General features: G+C 35.9%; 1 long non-coding RNA gene across 1 annotated transcript in view; it reads left to right on the top strand.

Annotated features, from left to right (window-relative positions):
- The window catches only part of LOC148936460 (uncharacterized), a 275,063-nt gene that overhangs the window by 63,167 nt on the left and 193,022 nt on the right, over positions 1–18,874 (top strand). The window lies entirely within an intron of this gene.

Genomic DNA, 18,874 nt, shown 5'->3' with positions numbered 1-18,874 from the left:
GGCAAACAAAGCTTCAAGGAATTCAAAACAGGGACACAAAACGAGAAGAAGATTGCCGAAGCCGAGATTTATCGAGTTCGAACTTAGCATCAAAATAAAAGGAGCAGACAACGGAGTACGAGACAGTGGCCAAGGGAGCACAGCGACGGCGTCAACCGGAGACGCGGGTAACACCTGTTGTGAATAAGAAAATCATCAGAAGAATCTGTTGGCATCGTACGAAACATTGCGATGGCTGTGGTCGTCAAGGGCATCTGCGGGTGATATGCAAAGCGAAACCACAACAGACAGCGAAGACAGTGAAAAACATTCAACGAGTCGACAAGGAGACGAGCGCCACGGACTCCGAATCCGAAAGCGAATGGTACGATAAGGTTACGTTTACAGTAGGTAGCAAAATAAAATCGTGTAATCTTTTAAAAATAGAACCGCAATTTTTAGGAGTTGAAGTCGAAGGCAGGCCGGTAAAAATGGAAATAGATAGAAGTTCCGAGGTATCATTGATCAATGAACGAGACTGTAGTATTATTTCCAAATAAAAAAATTGAACTGGCAAATATTAAATTGATTTATTTCGGCGGCGAAAGACAAAACGCAGTGGGGATGATCCGAGATGTAATGGACAAGTACGGTCGTGTAACGACAATAGGCGAACTATACGTAGTAGGTAAACACGGGAAGCCACTAATCGGCAGAGAATGGCTACATAAGCTACAGCTTTGGCCACTGGGTATAAACCAAGCGACAGACACGAACAGGCGTAGAGCAACGCAATCAGCGACGACAAAGACAACAAAAAAAGAAAATGAAAATCTCGATAATATACGGAAAAAATTTCTAGCGAAGTACGAGCATCTGTTCTCAGAAAGACTAGAAACGTACAATAAAGCTGATTTCACTATACACATGCAAATGAACACAGTTCCGATATATTGTAAGCCGCGAACGCTACCGTTCGCAATGAAAGATAAAGTGGGCGCGGAAATAGATAGACTAATAAAAAAAGGAGCGTGGTCACCGATAGAGGGGGAATGGGGTACACCGATTATACCAATACTTAAACCCGATGGATCACTAAGACTGTGCGGAGACTACAAACTCACCGTTAATAGAACAATCATTATTGATAGACATCCGATCCTGAGAATCGAGCATTTAATAGAATTTACACGATGTCGTTTATATTTCGAAAATCGACCTGAAAAAGGCATACGCATAAGTGCCAGTGAGATTCGAAGCGGTATCTAATACTGAGCACGCATAAATGGTCATATCAGCCGAACAAACTGCCATACGGTGTCGCATCAGCACTTAGTTTTTTTCAAAGGAAATGGAGCAAATTCTCGCGGGTATGTCAAACGTGAACGTGTTTTTAGACGATATAATAATAAAAGGCAAAATGATTCACGAGAATCTACAAAACACGGCGGAAGTGCTAGATAAACTAAAAAAATGCGGATTAAAAATAAAAAAATCAAAATGCGTGTTATTAGCGACTAAGATTAATTATCTGGGGCTAGAAATAGGGGCCCCGGATAATTAATCTTAGTCGTAGCAAAAATTCACACATTGAGAGCGAGTAGGTGCGATCGATAAAATTCCGACTCCGAAAAATGTGAAAGAATTGCAGACATTCCTGGGAACGATAAACTATTAAATTAAATTCATAAAGAATCGAGCGGAAAAGTTGCATCCACTGTACGAGTTGTTAAAGAAAGAAAAATTCGTATGAGTGCCAAGAGAGTGCCAAGAAACATTCGAAAGATCAAAAAAAAAAAAACCTGAAATCAGCGGAAGTGCTCACAAATTATCCAGACAGACAGTTAATATTAACGTGTGATGTATCGGATTACAGGATCTCAGCAATTCTTTCACAAATAATGCCGGAAGAAGAACGACCCATCGCATATGCATAAAAAACATTGGCGACAAGCGAATGTAAATACACCGCGATAGATAAGAAAGCGCGAGCGATAATATTCGGAGTCACCAAGTATTATGATTATTTGTACGGAAGGAACTTCATTCTGAAAACTGATCATCAGCCGTTGGTTCGAATTTTCGGACCGAAAAAAGGAATTCCGATAATGGTTACGAGGTGCTTGCAGCGTTACGCAAACTTTTCAATATCAAATCATGTACGTCAAATCCGCGAGAAACAGCGCAGACGCGTTATCGCGGTTACTGATATCAAAAGAAAGCGAACACACGAAACCACAATATACATATTTGAATTATATTGCACAAGAGCCACAAGTTTGTTTGATGACAGATTGATAGCACGCGAAAGTAGGACGGATAAGACATTAGCAGAAGTTAGAAGATATCTAGAACTTGGATGGCCAAACAGAAAAACGTTATCAAGCAGTTTGTTGCCGTTCGAAACAAGAAAAGATGAGTTAGCGATAGAACAGGATTGCGTGATGTGGTGTTATCAAATCATAATACCGAGTAAATTACAGGAAGCTGTGCTAAACGAACTACACGAAAATTACGCAGAAATGGTAAAGATGAAATCAATAGCGAGATTGTTTTTTTGGTGATCACAACTAGATAAGCAAATAGAGGAACTAGCGAGAAGTTGTCGCGACAGCGCGGAATTCCGTGACAACCCGCCAGCAGCGCAGCTACATCCGTGGAACTGGCCAGAGAAACCATGGGAAAAAGTGCACACCGACTTCTTGGGACCGTACAAAAGTCATAATTTTCTACTGTTAGTAGATGCGAGGACAAAATGGTCCGAGATTTTTGTGATGAAGTCAACAACCGCAAAAAAAAACCATAAATGCGTTCCGGCAGACATTTGCGAGACACGGACTTCCGATTCAAATAGTCAGCGAAAACGGACCGCAATTTACGATTTTCAAAAGTTTTTAAGTTAACCAGGGATTAAAGACATACGATCGGCCGTAAAACATCCAGCATCAAATGAAGCAGCAGAAAATCTAGTAAAATCATTTAAAAGAAAACTCAAAATTATGCTAAAAAATGGGAAAACGGCACAAGAAGCGGTAGATTCATTTCTAACGGAATATAGGTCGACCCAACATTGACGGGAGAAACCTGCAAAATTAATGCTAAGCAGACAACTTCGAATAAAATTTGACCTAATGCGACCCGATATAAATAAATGACAAGAACAAGCAATGAGACAAATACGAAATGTAAAAGGGGGGGAGGCAAGTTTTGCGAGAGGAGAAGAAGTATGGGCAAAAAACTTTAGTCGCAACGCCCCGCAGTGGACCGAAGCTATGATCGAGAAGTTGGGATTCGTAACATATACGGCGAAACTAGGCTCGGGCAAAGTAGTCAAAGAGAGTAGATCGACACGTCGATCAGCTAGTATGCGCTAGCGCGGCAAAGGCAAGAGATACAGAAGAAACGAAATCGAAAACAGAGATCGCCCCGAAAACACCGTTGCACAAATCGCCGAGATTGCATACGAAAAACATTGTAACAAGATTGTAAAAGAAAAAAAATCATGTAAACAAACTTAACAGAGAGGAGTGTAGTGTATGTGGCCAAAGTGTGCCGGCGCGTATGAATGTGCGTGTGTATCTGTGTGTGTGTTAACTTATAAGGCGACGAGAGTCGTCAGTCGGAATAAAGCTGCTTCGAGATAAACATGCCTTGAATGTTTCTGTGCCTCTTATCCTCAATACAACAGTTTTATAGTTTCTTTTTGTGAAATGTATGATACATGTAATTTTACATGTAATTTTACAAGTACAATTTGTTTTTTTATACTTTTATTAATACAATTTCATTGAGGAAATAACTCAGTTTTATTAATGATTGTTAAATATATCTTTTTGATATATTGTTTTGTAAACAAATCATATCATAAATATCATAACCCCGATAGCAAAACCGCAGAAACAGATTTTGAACCTGCTACCAATATTTGATGGCAAAAAAGTAACAAATTGCACAGAGTCTGTAATATCTGACATTGAGAGCAAACTGCCCTCAAAAATAAGACAAAGCCTGCTGATATGCTATGCCAATAGATTGCTAGCAAAAACCGAGCAGAGTCTGTTACTACCGTTTGATAACAAAAGGGCAACGAATTGCGCACAGAGTCTGTAATACGTCTGACGATGTGAGCAAATTCTCTTCAAAAATATGACAAAGCTTGCTGACATGCTATAGCAGCAGATTGGCAGCAAAAACTGAGCAGAGTCTGCTGACATGTTATGTGAACAGATTGGCAGCAAAAATCGAACAGAATTTGCTAACTTTCTTGTTGGACGATTACGTCTTGCATCAAACATATACATAAAAATACGTAAATAATAGCACATCAGCAGGCTCTGCTCGGTTTCTGTCCCCAATCTATTTGCATAGTATGTCAGGCTCTGTTTGATTTCTGCTGCCAATCTTCTGGCATAGCATGTCAGCAAGCTTTGTCGAAATCCCGAGCCTAATGCGGACACAAATAGTTATGGATTTGCAGTCAATATTTGATCAAATTTGTTGCCAATTTGCTAGCAAATTGCTAGCATTTTGCTTGCTGGGAATCAAGAGATCAAGAGTTGCACAACAATCTGTACAGACCGTAGTATTTAAACATTTGTAGCTTTCATTTCTGCAAAAAAGCACAAATGCGTACGTAAAAGATAATAAAATGAAAAATACAACTTACCTGCAAAATATAGTAGACACAAACATGAGTTACACTCCGAAACAAATTATCACGAACTGTCAAACTCGCTGCAAACGTCAACATCATTGGCCCCCACTCGGACGTGCAGAAAAAGGGTAAGCATATTATACAATAGTAGTAAGCAATTTATTAAATATACTACTGTTTCCTTTTCGACCTAATAAATCGCACGCGTATTTATTACACACGCGTATTTATTATTATATTAGTACCCGAGAGGTCTACAACTAAAAACACTACCGTTTACATCAATCAATCAATCTTACCGACCCAGATAAATTAGGCCGTCACTGCAGGATCCAGCGAACATTAATTCGCTAGATATCCACAGTAACTCTGCTTATTAGTCTATAATTCGCTTGGTCGATAAGATTAATAATGACATCTCGTGACAGACATTGCAGCCGTACAAAGGCGACGATAATAATGACTTTCTTAAAGTAAAAATTTCTAAATCGGACTTTGCGTAGCAATATCTCTGCTTATAGAGCACGTAGCAGAAAAATAAAAATATTTTTATTATGCAAGTCGGACACAAGCCTACTATCGATCAAGCCTACTTAGAACTTAATCAGTTTAGCCGTTATTGAGATTCGATAATTTCGGATACTCGCATTTCGCCGACTCGCGTAAGGTCACACAGTAGTTCTCGGTTGACTTAACACCCGAGACACTACCGTGTCTCCTGATATATAAAATATGATATAAATATTAGGATGTAATTAAAAACTTATATGCTTCTTTTAATTTGTTAATAAAGTCTTGCTGGTGAATAATTTTTTTACTCATACAGAATTTGCAAGCAAATGCAAAGTTATTATTTTTACTTAAATTTACTTAAGTTTAAAAATGAACACGTCGGAAAATGCCGACCATAACATTATAGTCTTTTTCATTTAAGATTTTATTCAAAGTATTCTCTATGTTCTCATTCATTATTACATTTATTCTTCAAACTTGTAAAACTTATAAAAATTCTATTCTTATACAGATTGCTATTCACTATTTGTATAGTTTCTAAGAATAACATTTAATCTATACAAAAATTTTACAAGTTTAAAACGTCTCTATCTCCGCGTCGATCGGTTTTGCAGGATAGCGTCGATCGGTTTTGGTCAGGATTCAGTACGAGAAATAAAATATCGTGTCTCTTTATATATCTAGGTTTATATTTATAATGCCGACTGGCTGTTTTTATATGTATAGTATTTACAGATATTTCGCCGTTGGTACGGCGAAAAGACGCGCGGTTTCTAAGCATTATATATAATCGTTTGCTTGCGGTCGGTTCTCCGGCGCGTTCCTCGATAGGCGCGGCGCGGGCGCGACGGTGCGCGGGGATTTCGGCCGTCTTGTTTTGACGGATCAGCTGTGTGTAGTGCTATGACGGATCAGCTGTGTGTAAGGCTATGACGGCTCGAATGCAGGAAGCTCCCTGCTTCTCGATCGTCAGAGGAATATGTGCACAAGGGCTTTCTTTGTGGAACCCAGGTTGAGAAGCTCCTCAACCTGTGAATACTTGTGCGCTGGTGGATTTAGAGGAGCGATCGGCCAGAAGCTCCTGGCACGATAGGTAGCACCCTAGATCCTTTTCTGGAGATGATTAGGAATATCGAGAGCAGTATCGGACTGGTTACTGTCTCGCCGGAGATAGGTCTCGTTTATCTTCCGGAATCGCTTAATATACCCGAGCCGGCCATCGGTCGGGAGTCGTCGGGAACGGGTCGGCCGGACTCGGGTCGGGGTAGTTCCGGGGGATGTCTTTTGTCGGAATCCCCGCGACAATTCGCCGAACGCGCTCGGGAATTCTGCGAGGATGTTCGGTGGCGCGGTCGGTAGCGGGGCCGGCGGCGGTAGCCTTACCGTGTGTCTATTGTTTCACGCGGCGCGCACGTGAAGCCGCGTGATCACCGGTTTGCCGCGTCCGCCGTTCGACGGGCTTTTCGCGACGGTGGGCTCGCGGAAGGATCGCCGTGTCGGCGTCCCGACGGTTGATCGGTCGGGGACTTTTAACATTGTTAATAATTGAGGGGGGGTGAGTCGGGTGTTGTTATAAGTTTTACACATTTGGAGAATAATTGTGAAAAAATGAATGAGAATATGAATACTTTGATTAAAATTTTAAATAAAAAGGACAATACGTCCTCGAATAAAAAAGAAATAAACTGATGTGAGTGTGGCGTACTGCACATGTGTGGTGTGCGTTAGCTGATAATATTTCGTTCGGAAGCAATGAGTTCGTGTTGGAGGTGTCTAATTGTTCACCTCTTCCTATTCTTTATAAAGATGCTTTGTGAACGGCATTTAAGTTCTATAGTTTTTATAATTTTTATGATTCTTCAATACGTTAATGTACGGATGTTGTCCCACATTTAAATAAGAAGGGAGGATGTGCGTCACGCCAGGGCCCGACCACGAACCAGTCGTGAAAACTCGTAATTATTTTGCGAAAAACTACCTCAGTCAGGAATCGAATCTGGATCTCCTGCTTACCGGGCAAGCATCTTATCCCTTCGACTACCGAGGCATGTAATGATATTTATTGCAAATAACGTGTTAGAATAACACGTCACAATACAATGATACACATATATATGATATTACAATATACATATATACATGTATTCTCTCGATCCCCATGATCGGTACACATGCGCGAACATTATACGTATCGCGCATACGTATAAGATAAGGTCTGTTCTTTTTGGTTGAACTGGTTGTACTAGTTCACAGTTTATCTTTTTTTCTTACATTAAAACAAGAAAGATAAACTTTGAACTAGTGCAGCCAGTTCAATTAAAAAGAACAGACCCATAGTTGTACGATTTACTGAATGGAATGAGTTGTCATTTGTTGCCTCTGAAATGCATTTGATCGAGAGATTTTACGTATTGGATTGTAATTGCTTTTAAAAATGCCTCTGTCAAAAGGACGCAACATTTATCTGCGTATTCAATAGCCAATCTAGCTTGCGCGTGCGTATTGTGAATGCGACATGGCGCATGCGCAAGAGTTGAAATACCTAACCGGAAACAAAAGCGAAATTAATATAGCCGTGAATAACGATTGACGAATGTCCGAAGTGAAACATTCTAGATTTCGGTCAACTTTGCTAGAAATATATATGATACATAGCTTTTAACTCTCTTGAGTGGGACCATGTGTGCTGTCCGAGAAGTATGGTATGATTGTGCGCGGCTTAATTATTGTTAATATTTTATCATAGATTATGTAATATAAATAACACAAGTCGTATAAGTGAATATAAGTGACCGGAACATCGACACGTGGCAATAAATAATACGCAATATTCGTATAATATTTGCGAGTTAGATCGCGTCCTCCGCGATATTATGTAGTATGTAATCTATTGTGACGGATTCAGCGAATTATTCCGTCAATATCATTTTGCCGATCTGGCGATGGAGCGGTTTGAAGTTCGTGCTCTTGGATATCTTTTACGTTCTCTCTGCGAACATATATCGACATATATCTACATGTTAGATTCTGAAATTGCTTTGAAATATTGGAGTTCTGGTATTTATCATATCATGTACCTACAGCTTTGTTTCAATCAAAATCAGATATATTCTTTTTTATTTATTCCACTTTATTTGAATTGTGATGCTATGCCTTTTACAGTGAGTGATAATAGCTTATTTATTACTGTAATTATTATATCTTATTCTTTATTCTAGCTTATTAATCTTAGTGACTTGCTTATTAGTCTTTTGTTGCTTATATTATTCTGATTTTATTCATTCAACTATTTGCTGATAATAAATTTTTTGTATGTGCTATTTTTTAAACTCTTTGATTTTATCAATAATATACTTTTTCATTCTTATTTATTTAATTTTCTTACTATACTGCACTTTATATTAATATTTTAAATAAATTATTATATTTAATTATCTTTATATCTTTGATAATTGTCAGATATTGATACATATTGCTTTACTTTAATAAATTGCTTGACTTATATCATTTGCTTTATTAGGTCTTATTTACTTATTTATTTATTTATTTACTTTTTATTATCAATCGTTTTGACGGTATTATACTATCTGCACTGCTCTGGAATGTATATTTATTTAATCTGATTTATGCTTATTTATATTTTTATGCATCATTTTAATTGCTTTTACTTGTTAAATTGCATATTAATTTAGTTTGTTTATTATTTTATTGTTTCTATTTATATAATTTTTATTTATCTCTGTATAGTATTATATATATATATATATATATATACTCATTAATATTCTCATTTCTATTTCAATCTCTGATTCAGCTTAACTCAGCTTAACTTTAATTTAATCTAATTAATTCAATTGAGTTTTATTCATATTTCTTATATTCTTACACTATTTACTATCTAAATCTTCTTATCCTAATCATTAATTGTCATTCTAATTATTTATCTTATTTAATTTTAATTATCTTTGATTATTAAATGAATAATTCCAAATTTTCTCATATATCAATTTTAAAAAATTAACAAACAAGAGGCAATGAGAAAACAGTGCGCAATAAACTTTATAATTCTTCTGGATTAAGAAATCTTCTTTATTAAAAATCAAATGTTTCGGCTCTCGTATTGAATCATCTTCAGTGATAAATAGTATTGGTCGTTAATTAGTAGACGTCGAACTCTAATGTGATTTAATCAAAAGTGTGTCGCTCAAGACGATTGCCAAGTCGTGTGAGCAAATCTTTCCGTCTTGTCCCTGACAAAGCGGCACACGGATATAGTTGGAATCAGATTCTGATAATATAAGTAGTATAAAATTTCTTTACTCATCACATTAAAACCAAGTTATATATGGTGGATTGTATAAGCACAAAAAAAGTTAGAAACGTTACAAAGATGTTAAAATCAACGGTACAATTATTAAAAAACGTATCAGTTAAAAGACAGTCGTGTACTGAGTGAAATCGAAAAAACCGTGATATGAAAGGAATTGAATTGAAAATAAAAAACAAGCCAGAGGTCAAGAATTATATATAAAATTAAAATTTGTCAAGAACAGAGACATAAGCAGGATGAAGGCATTCTGTATCTGTTTGTAAATTCAGCGTATTATTGTTTTGTAGTTTGATAACAACATCTCATAAACAATATCTCTGAGATTAAACGTTTACCACAATCACGTTCAGAGTCTAAAATTTTAACATTATCCCAAGCAAACTCATGTCCACTTTCCATTTTGTGAGCTGTAATAACCGATTTTAGAGTTTGTATTTCTCTGAATATGACTGCGATGCTCATTCAATCTCGTTTTTAGCTATTTCTTAGTTTGTCCCACGTAACACTTCTCACAATTCTCACATTCGATTTTGTACACTATATTTTTTCGTGATCCAACCGGATTTCTGTCCTTATGTGCACGGATCATTCCACTCAATTTACTCATACTGAAAAAGGCTGGTGTAGCGTCTAAATTAGCGTCATAATTTTTTTGAATTTGTCCACGTTAGAAGAGTTCAATGATAATGTAAACCTAGTTCTTTTTAGTTTTTTTATCGTTGTCAATAATTTCTAAGTCAATATTCTGTGTCATTATTTTTAGAAAACAACTTTTTAAGCCTTTGAGATATACAGTTAAAGATAAATGTAAGGGGATAATCGCTATTTAACAAAATGGACACCATTAATTCTAGGTTTTTTTTTAGTGATATTGAGGGTGTGATAAGGAGAAGGCTCTATCTATTAAGCCGAAAACTATGCCTTTCTTCTGGGACAGAGGATATTGAGAGTGATTTAAGAGCCTACCAAAGAAGGTTGGCTTATGGTACCAGTCAAAATGAATAATGTTGTTAATAATTTTCATGGTAACTTTCAGGAAATTCAACTCCCGTCCACCCACTTCGCATGTGAATTGTAGTCTTGAGTGGAATTTTTAATAATTGTATCGTTGGTTTTAACATCTTTGTAACGTTTCTAACTTTTTTGTGCTTATACGATCCACCATGTATAGCTTGGCTTTAATGTGGTGAGTAAAGAAATTTTATATTACTTATATTATCAGAATCTGATTCCAACTATATTCGTGTGCCGCTTTGTCAGGGACAAGACGGAAAGATTTGCTCCCTCACACGACTTGGCAATCGTCGTGAGCGACACACTTTTGATTAAACCACATTAGAGTTCGGCGTTTACTGACTAATACTATTTATCATTGAAGATGGCTCAATACGAGAGCCGAAACGTTTGATTTTTAATAAAGAAGATTTCTTAATTAAGAAGAATTATAAAGTTTATTGCGCACTGTTTACCGCGCGTTTTCTCTTGCCCTTTATTTGTTAATTTTTTAAATACGGAGAAACTGAATATATGTAATTATATCAATTTTAATTTAACTTTATTTTGATTTAATTTATTTTAATCAGGTTTAGCTCATTTGATGTAATTTTTATTTATATAATTACATCATTCTATCCATTAATTTCATTTTACTTTACTTATCTATCAATTAATTTTTTTTGAAACTATTTTCATAGGCGCCGGGTAAATAAAATAAAAAGTGGTACAAACAGGTACAAACGAAGTACAAACCTATGGTATAAACAATTTTTTAAAATTGGGCGCTAAGTTCACATCAGTCGCCGGATAGCTATTATATTATAATGCTATTCCCTATATGTACATTTACATACTTTTACTTCCTGTCTATATATTTGCCTTTTAATTTGATTTTATGTTATTACTTAGTCATTATTGTGTCTATTTTGTGTAATTTTTTGCTGTATTTCAGTAATTTATTTAAATCTTTATCTTGTTAGTGCTTAATTTGGATCATAATTTTGATTTATGCATTTAAATAGAGAATGCGTAGGGACTAACAAGGTATGTGCTATTTAATATCTCTACATTTTTATTTATAGAGATCAAGATGTATCAATGATTATCAGGATGTAATGTATAGGTATTTTTTCCGTCCGTGCAGTTACTTCATAAAAAATGCACAAAAACTTAATCCATTTACTGAGAAATAAGATAAATGAACTCTTCTATTATTCTTTATTCTATTTTCTTGTAAAATTTTATTGAAAAAAAAAAAAACTGTTGTACCAAGTTAAAAATAGAATGTAACTGACAATATCTTTTATTTAAAAAAAATAGAACCCAAGTGGTACGTATCTGTTTGTTCGGAATTGGAGAGTCTTTTCATTATCATACTTAACTCAATTCTAGTTGTGATCAAACTAAAAAATAAAATCTAAGTGCTAGTATCTTTGTGATGATTTGTATTTTGTATTTTTATTGAAGAGTCTTCCTATTCCAAATGATAGTAGCTTTAATTCTTTAAAAAAAAATTGATTTTCACATTGCTAACTTAACTCAAATGATATCATTTGTATAAAAGATTTGATATTAATAATTGGTGCCAAGTTATAATCCCACTATAAAAATTGCGTCATTCTAAATCCAAGTGAAGGAGTATCAAGTAAAAGGACATACATGCCCTACGAGCGGAGATATTGCTACAGTTCGCAAGCAGCAAAGTTCGATTCGTAAATTTTTACTTTAAGAAACATCATCATTATTATTTGTATAAAAGACTTGATATCAATAACTGGCGCCAAGTTATAGTCCCATAACATTAAACTACAAGTTCACCTTAGCCAAATTATATATTTCATTTGTAAAAGATATTTCATTCATAAAAGATTTGATATACCCCTATTTTTAAAAAATAAAATCAAGTGGTAGTATCTTTAATTTAAAATCAAATGATATGTATATCTTTTTCCCATTTAAGACTCTCTTTCCTCACTCAAGTGATAGTAATTATTTAAAATGTTATTATATCACAAAATTGTTTTACTCAACCTAAATTTTTATCACAAAGAATTAAGAATAACAGTACAAAATAAATAATAACATTTTATTTGAATAAAAAAAATTTTTATGTAAAAATACTTGGCGCTGCTCAGATCTCTAAATATAAAAAGAACATGAATAATAAGTATATATATATATATATATATATATATATATATATATATATATATATATATTATAACGGTCTCGCTTTTCCGCGCGGAGAGCGGTCAGTCGGTTACCAGGAGGAGAAGCGAGGACGTTGGAGACAGAAAGGCGTGATTAAATTGTTAGGCGAGATTGATAATAAATAACGATGTTTATTTAACTAAGAGTGGTGCGATGGAATGCACCGAATCGTCGCGTTTACTGTTCGTGGCCGTGGACGGGCGAGACGGCGATCGGCGCTCGGATAATGCGTAAATACAAAATAAGAGATCGCTCGGGCGGTCGGCGCGATACTGATCGCGGTGCGCAGTTCGGTGGCGCGGGGCGCGCGCGGGGCGGCGGCGGTGTCGCACGTATTCGTCGCGGGCCTTTAAATCGGCGATTTAAACGTGCACGCGTGTCGCGGATATTGTCGCGAGGGTGGATATTTCGCGAGGTCGGCGGATCGTTGAGATCGGAGAACGGGTGTGCCCGTTCCCTGCCGAGAGTGCTCGGCTGACGGGGGGTGTGCCCCTTGTCTGTTTGCGTGGACGCCGAGTGAACTCGGCCAGCCGGGGAGAGCCCCAGCTGTGTGCGGAGAAGAAGGTGGCGGCGCCGAGTGTACTCGGCCGACCAGGGTGTACCCTGGTGCTCGGAGAGGTAGTATCGGGGAGAACCCCGGTACTCGGCGGTGAAATCTCGGAAAGGCAGAATCGGGTCGAGCGAACTCGACGCGCTGGGGAGACCCCAGCAACTCTCGGCTTGCCGTGCGAGCTACGGAGACGGCTTTCGGCCAGGTCAAGCGAACTTGGCGCGTTGGGGAGAACCCCAACAATCTCAGGCTTGCTGCCGGTTTCGGAAGATCGTTTCCTCGAGGCGAGCTCTCGGAAACGAGCTAGGAACAGGAGTAAACGGAGAGTGAGTGATTTCCTGTGGAGAGCGATGCCTTTTTATATCCGAGATCGACCTCGGTATTTTCGGTCGGATCGGTCGGATTGGTCGATCTCGGGGTTAGCATCCCTCTCCCCAGGAGCGGAAAAAAAAGGATCGGGGGGATGATTGGTTTTTTGGGTAGGGAAGGAATTCGTAGGGAAGGCGGCGCGGTGCGGGGTGGTTGCGCGCTTGTGGACGCGGTCGTGGCGCGGTGCGGGACGCTCGCTCGGTTGCGTGGCGCGGCGTCGGTGCGGTGCGGGACGCTTTCGCGCTCGGTGATACGGTGCGTGGCGCGGTGCGGGGTGCGTTCGCGCTTGTTGACGCGACGCTTGGCGCGGTGCGGGGAAATACCACGAAAACATACGTGTTTTCGTGGTATTCTCCGACGCTTTTCGGAGTTCGCATGTATAAGAATTAAAAAGGAGGCATTGCTGCCTCTTTGCGGCCACTGCCGCACTCCGCCTGATGTTCGGCGGTCCCCGATGGATGGTCGGTCGGGGGAAATCCGGAGGAGGAACGGAGCGGAAGGATGCGCTCCGTTACAATATATATATATATAATTTCGACTGAATTAAAAAAAATAAGATGTCACAAGAATAAAAATATTTGTCATTTTCTATATGTGAACAAGTTATGCGTTTGTGCGACTAAAATATAGAATTTCAGTTTTAATTTCTTGCGTTCATTGCAAATTGTAAATGCGATCAAGTTATACGATTATGCGAATTAGAATTAAGTATAGGATTTTAATTTTAATTTCTTGCGTTTGTTGTGAATTGTAATTATATTAAACAACAAATCTTGTCTTTATTTATAACATTCAGATAATATCATTAGTTTTACATTTTCATTATTTTCTTTATTCGGTCGAATAGCACCAAGTGTTTTTATATAAAAATTTTTTTTATTCAAATAAAATTTTATCATATTGTACTGTTACTCTTTAATTCTTTGTGATAAAAACTTAGGTTGAGTAAAGCAATTTTGTGATATAATAATATTTTAAAACTAAATAATTACTATCACTTGAGTTAGAAAAGAGAGTCTTGAATGGGTAAAAAGATATACATATCATTTTGTTTTTATTTTTAAATTAAAAATACTACCGCTTGGATTTTATTTTTTAAAAATAATGATATATCAAATCTTTTATACAAATGAAATATATAATTTGGCTAAGGTGAACTTGTAGCTTAATGTTTATGGAACTATAACTTGGCGTGGAGTTATTGATATCAAATCTTTTATACAAATAATAATGACGTTTCTTAAAGTAAAAATTTACGAATCGAACTTTGTGTAGCAATATCTCCGCTCGTAGGACACGTATGTCCCTTTATTTGATACATATCACTTGGGTTTAGTAGAATGATGTAATTTTTATAGTAGGATTATAACTTGGTACCAATTATTGATATTAAATCTTTTATATAAATGATATCATTTGAGTTAAGTTAGCAATGTGGAAATCAATTTTTTTTTTAAGAATTAAAGCTACTATCACTTGGGTTAGAATACGAAGACTGTTCAATGAAAATACAAAGATCATCACAAAGATACTAGCACTTAGATTCTATTTTTTAGTTTGATCATAACTAGAATTGAGTTAAGTATTAGGTGTTCAAAAAAGTTCTGAGCTTTTTTTTGTAAAATTCAAAAACAAAAAAATATTAATCAACGAAATATTCCCCGTTTGCATCAACGACCTTTTGCCATCTTTCGGGTAGCTTGCGAATTCTTTGACGATAGAAGCTCACCGGCTTCGAAGCGATAAAGTCATCAATGCATTTTTGTATCTCTTCAAATCTCACGAAATGTGTATCAGTCAAATGATGCTGCAGCGACCGGAATACATAGTAATCGGAAGGCGCCATGTCTGGGCTATACGCCGCGTGCGGGAGAAGTTCCCAGCCTAACGCAAAGATACGATCCTGAGTCGCTTTCGCAACATGTGGTCGAGCATGAAGCAAGATCATTTTACGACGTCCTTGGCCAGTAAATGGCCTCTTTTCTTCTAATGCATCGCTCAAATTGGTCAATTGTTGTTGGTAGCGGTCTGCCGTGATTGTTTCATCCGGTTGTAACAACTAGTAATATAACACACCTTTCCAATCCCATCAGAGCAAAATCTTCTTGGTGTGGATATTGGCGTCGATGTCGAAGGTTGACCAGGATCAACTCATGATTTTCTATGTTTTGGGTTATCATAAAGAATCCACTTTTTATTGCTTGTAATGATTTTGTGCAGAAAATCTTTTTTCCAGAACTTTGAAAGCAAAGTGAGTGCAGTATCACGCCGATGATTTTTGTCTTCGGATAATTCATGCGGAACCCATCTGCCTTCCTTCTGAACCTTTCCCATCGTATGTAAACGTACGGAAATGGTTTGCTGCGTAACGCCAAGCTGTTCTGCAAGCTCCTTTTCAGTTTGCGCAGAGTTATATCCAGCAGTGCTTGCAATTCGTCCGTTTCAATCTTTTGAGGGCGTCCAGCACACGGTTCATCTTCAAGACTGAAATCTTCTTGGCGAAATTTTTGATACCATCTTTTACATGTATAATATGACACTAAAAGGACTCTCCAATGAACAAATAGATATACCACTTAAGTTCTATTTTTTTAAAATAAAAGATATTGTCAGTTACATTCTATTTTTAACTTGATACAATAGTTTTGTTTCAAGCGCGACCCTATACTTGACACCCTTTTTATTATCTGTTTTTAAAAAGATAATTTTTTAATGAATGATTTTCATGCATTTTATAGTGTTAAGTATCTTCGTCGTGTTTGAAAAGCACGTCTATGCTTAACATCTTTTATACAACAAATTTAATTGACAATTTCTTTATATAAACAATATTTTTGTTAAATTTAAATACATTTAATATAGCATATATTTAATTATATATTTAATATATTAAGTACATTCAATATATTTAAGTACATTTAATATATATTGTCTAACTTAATATACATGTTTATTAACAATTTTTTGTAAAAATAGTATATAATAGTATATATCTTTAGCACCTTTAGGCCATTGCTTTTTTATAACTTGCGCATCATCAATTTCAATGCTAGATGTTCTGTCTCTACACATATTGATATTATGATCCTTTTTGATATAAGTTCCATAATGAAAAATTGCGTAATTCATATTTTTATAATTTTATATGCTTGTCCAGTTATTAGTATTTTAGTTTTCGGCACACAAATTAAATTTGTGTATTTTTACTAATTCTCCATCTTGTAAAGAAAATGATATTAAATGGATAATAAGTATTTCCTTTAATAAAACCAATTCATTTTTAAATAATATATCATTTCTTCACCCCTATTAAACTGGAACCCCCATCATCGCAAATCGAGTTCATATATAAAAAAAAATTTAATGCTATTTATGTGCTAATTTGTTGCTCTAATCCGAATTTTGTTGCTCCAGCCGTTTGGCAGGAAATCGCAATCAAAGTGGGGGGGTCCAGTTTGACATAAAGCTATATAATAAAAAATATATATAGGCGTGTCGTATCAAAAAAACAAACACAAAATTCAATATTTTTGCAAAATAATATTAATAAACAATAGTAAAAATATTAAATTTTGAAAATATTTTTGCGTAAAGTTAGAGCAACAAATTAGCAACAAATTCTGATGTATTTGTTTTTGTTGATACAACACGCCTATATATTTTTTTTCTTTGGGAGAGGCTAGCTTGACATTAAGCTGGACCCACCCAACGCGTATCAGATACTCAGATTCCAGACGTTGTAATTATAACAAATAAATTGTTGCTCGATCGAATTTGATACTAACGTATCCTACAGACCCTTTACTTTCGAGATATGGCAAAATCCGAATTTGTTGCTCGTTTTAATGGCTCGGAAATAAACAAATTGTCGGGACAGAACCGTCGCATAAGAGGTTAAGTTTCGAGCCTTATATTTATAACAAATAAATTTGTTGCTCGGTCGAATTTGATACTAATGTACCCTACAGACCCTTTACTTTCGAGATGGCAAAATTTTTTACTTATTCTATAGACAGTGGGAGAGAGTGGGGAGGGATGGTGAGAGATGGTTAGAAAGAGAGAGAGGGAGCGAGAGAGAGAGAGAGAGAGAGAGAGAGAGAGACTAGCTCATTTAAATTGTTTTAGAAATTTATGACAAGTTGATATTTAATTCACAAATAAGAAAATGATAAAAATTTTTATGTGAAAAAGATTAGTTTATATTTTTGCATTAAAGAGTTAAAAATTAAATAAGATTAAATAAAATATATACTATGTCTTAAATTAAGTCTTTAATTATAGATTTAAACTTATATTCTTTAATTATATCGTTAAACTTTTAATATTTTTTAATCTCTGAAATTATACTTATATTGATCCTTTAAATTATAATTATGCATATATTTAAAAAAATTTGGGAAATAGAAAGAATTATATTTAATATTATCATTACATTTTAATTGTATATTTATTAGTCAAAATGTAAATAACAAAATGAAAACTTTTATTTTGTAATTAATAAAAAATTTTATAAAAACTATTTATAAAAAAGAAAGAAATAAAAGATTACAAAAAGATTAAAGAAGATTATAAAAGATTAAAAAAAGAAACTTGCTTAATACAAATCTAAAGACCTAATACACAAATGCTTTAAGTTTTGGAGATTTTATAATAAGTTGAAGATGAAAGACCACACTGTGCATTTTATAATAAGTTGAAGATGAAAGACCACACTGTGCATTTTCGCCATATATTACTGTTTTACTTCCGTAAAGAGAAGAACGCGCGTCAAGCTTGTGAAAAGTTGCGTAAAGTTTACGGTGACAATATTCCACAAGAACATCAGTGCCAACGATGGTTGACGAAATTCCATGCTGGTGATTTTGACCTCAACGGCGCTTCTCGGTCAGGGAGATTAATCGAGATTAATAATAACAAAATAAAGGCATTGATCGAGTCAAACTTACATTACACGACACGAGAGATTGCAGAAACATTGAACATCATTCAAGCGTTCACGACCACCTGAAAAAGCTGGGATATGTAAGCAAGCTCGATATTTGGATTTCTCATGAACTCAAAGAAGTTCATTTGATAGCGCGTATAAACATCTGCGATATGCTTATTAAACTGAGAAAAATCCTTTTTTGAAGCAACTGATAACTTGATAAGAAGTGAATTGTTTACAACAATGTGCGCAAACGCATCTTGATCCTGATGTGATGATTCGCCCCAAACGACATTAAAAGCAAACATTCATCAGAAGAAGATTATGCTCTCAGTGTGGTGGGAT

This window comes from Pogonomyrmex barbatus, unplaced genomic scaffold, assembly GCF_055798465.1.
Source record: "Pogonomyrmex barbatus isolate J1 unplaced genomic scaffold, ASM5579846v1 scaffold21, whole genome shotgun sequence".
NCBI classification, from domain to species: domain Eukaryota; kingdom Metazoa; phylum Arthropoda; class Insecta; order Hymenoptera; family Formicidae; genus Pogonomyrmex; species Pogonomyrmex barbatus.
Note: the sequence above shows the minus strand (reverse complement) of the source record. Positions and strands in the feature narration are given on the sequence as shown.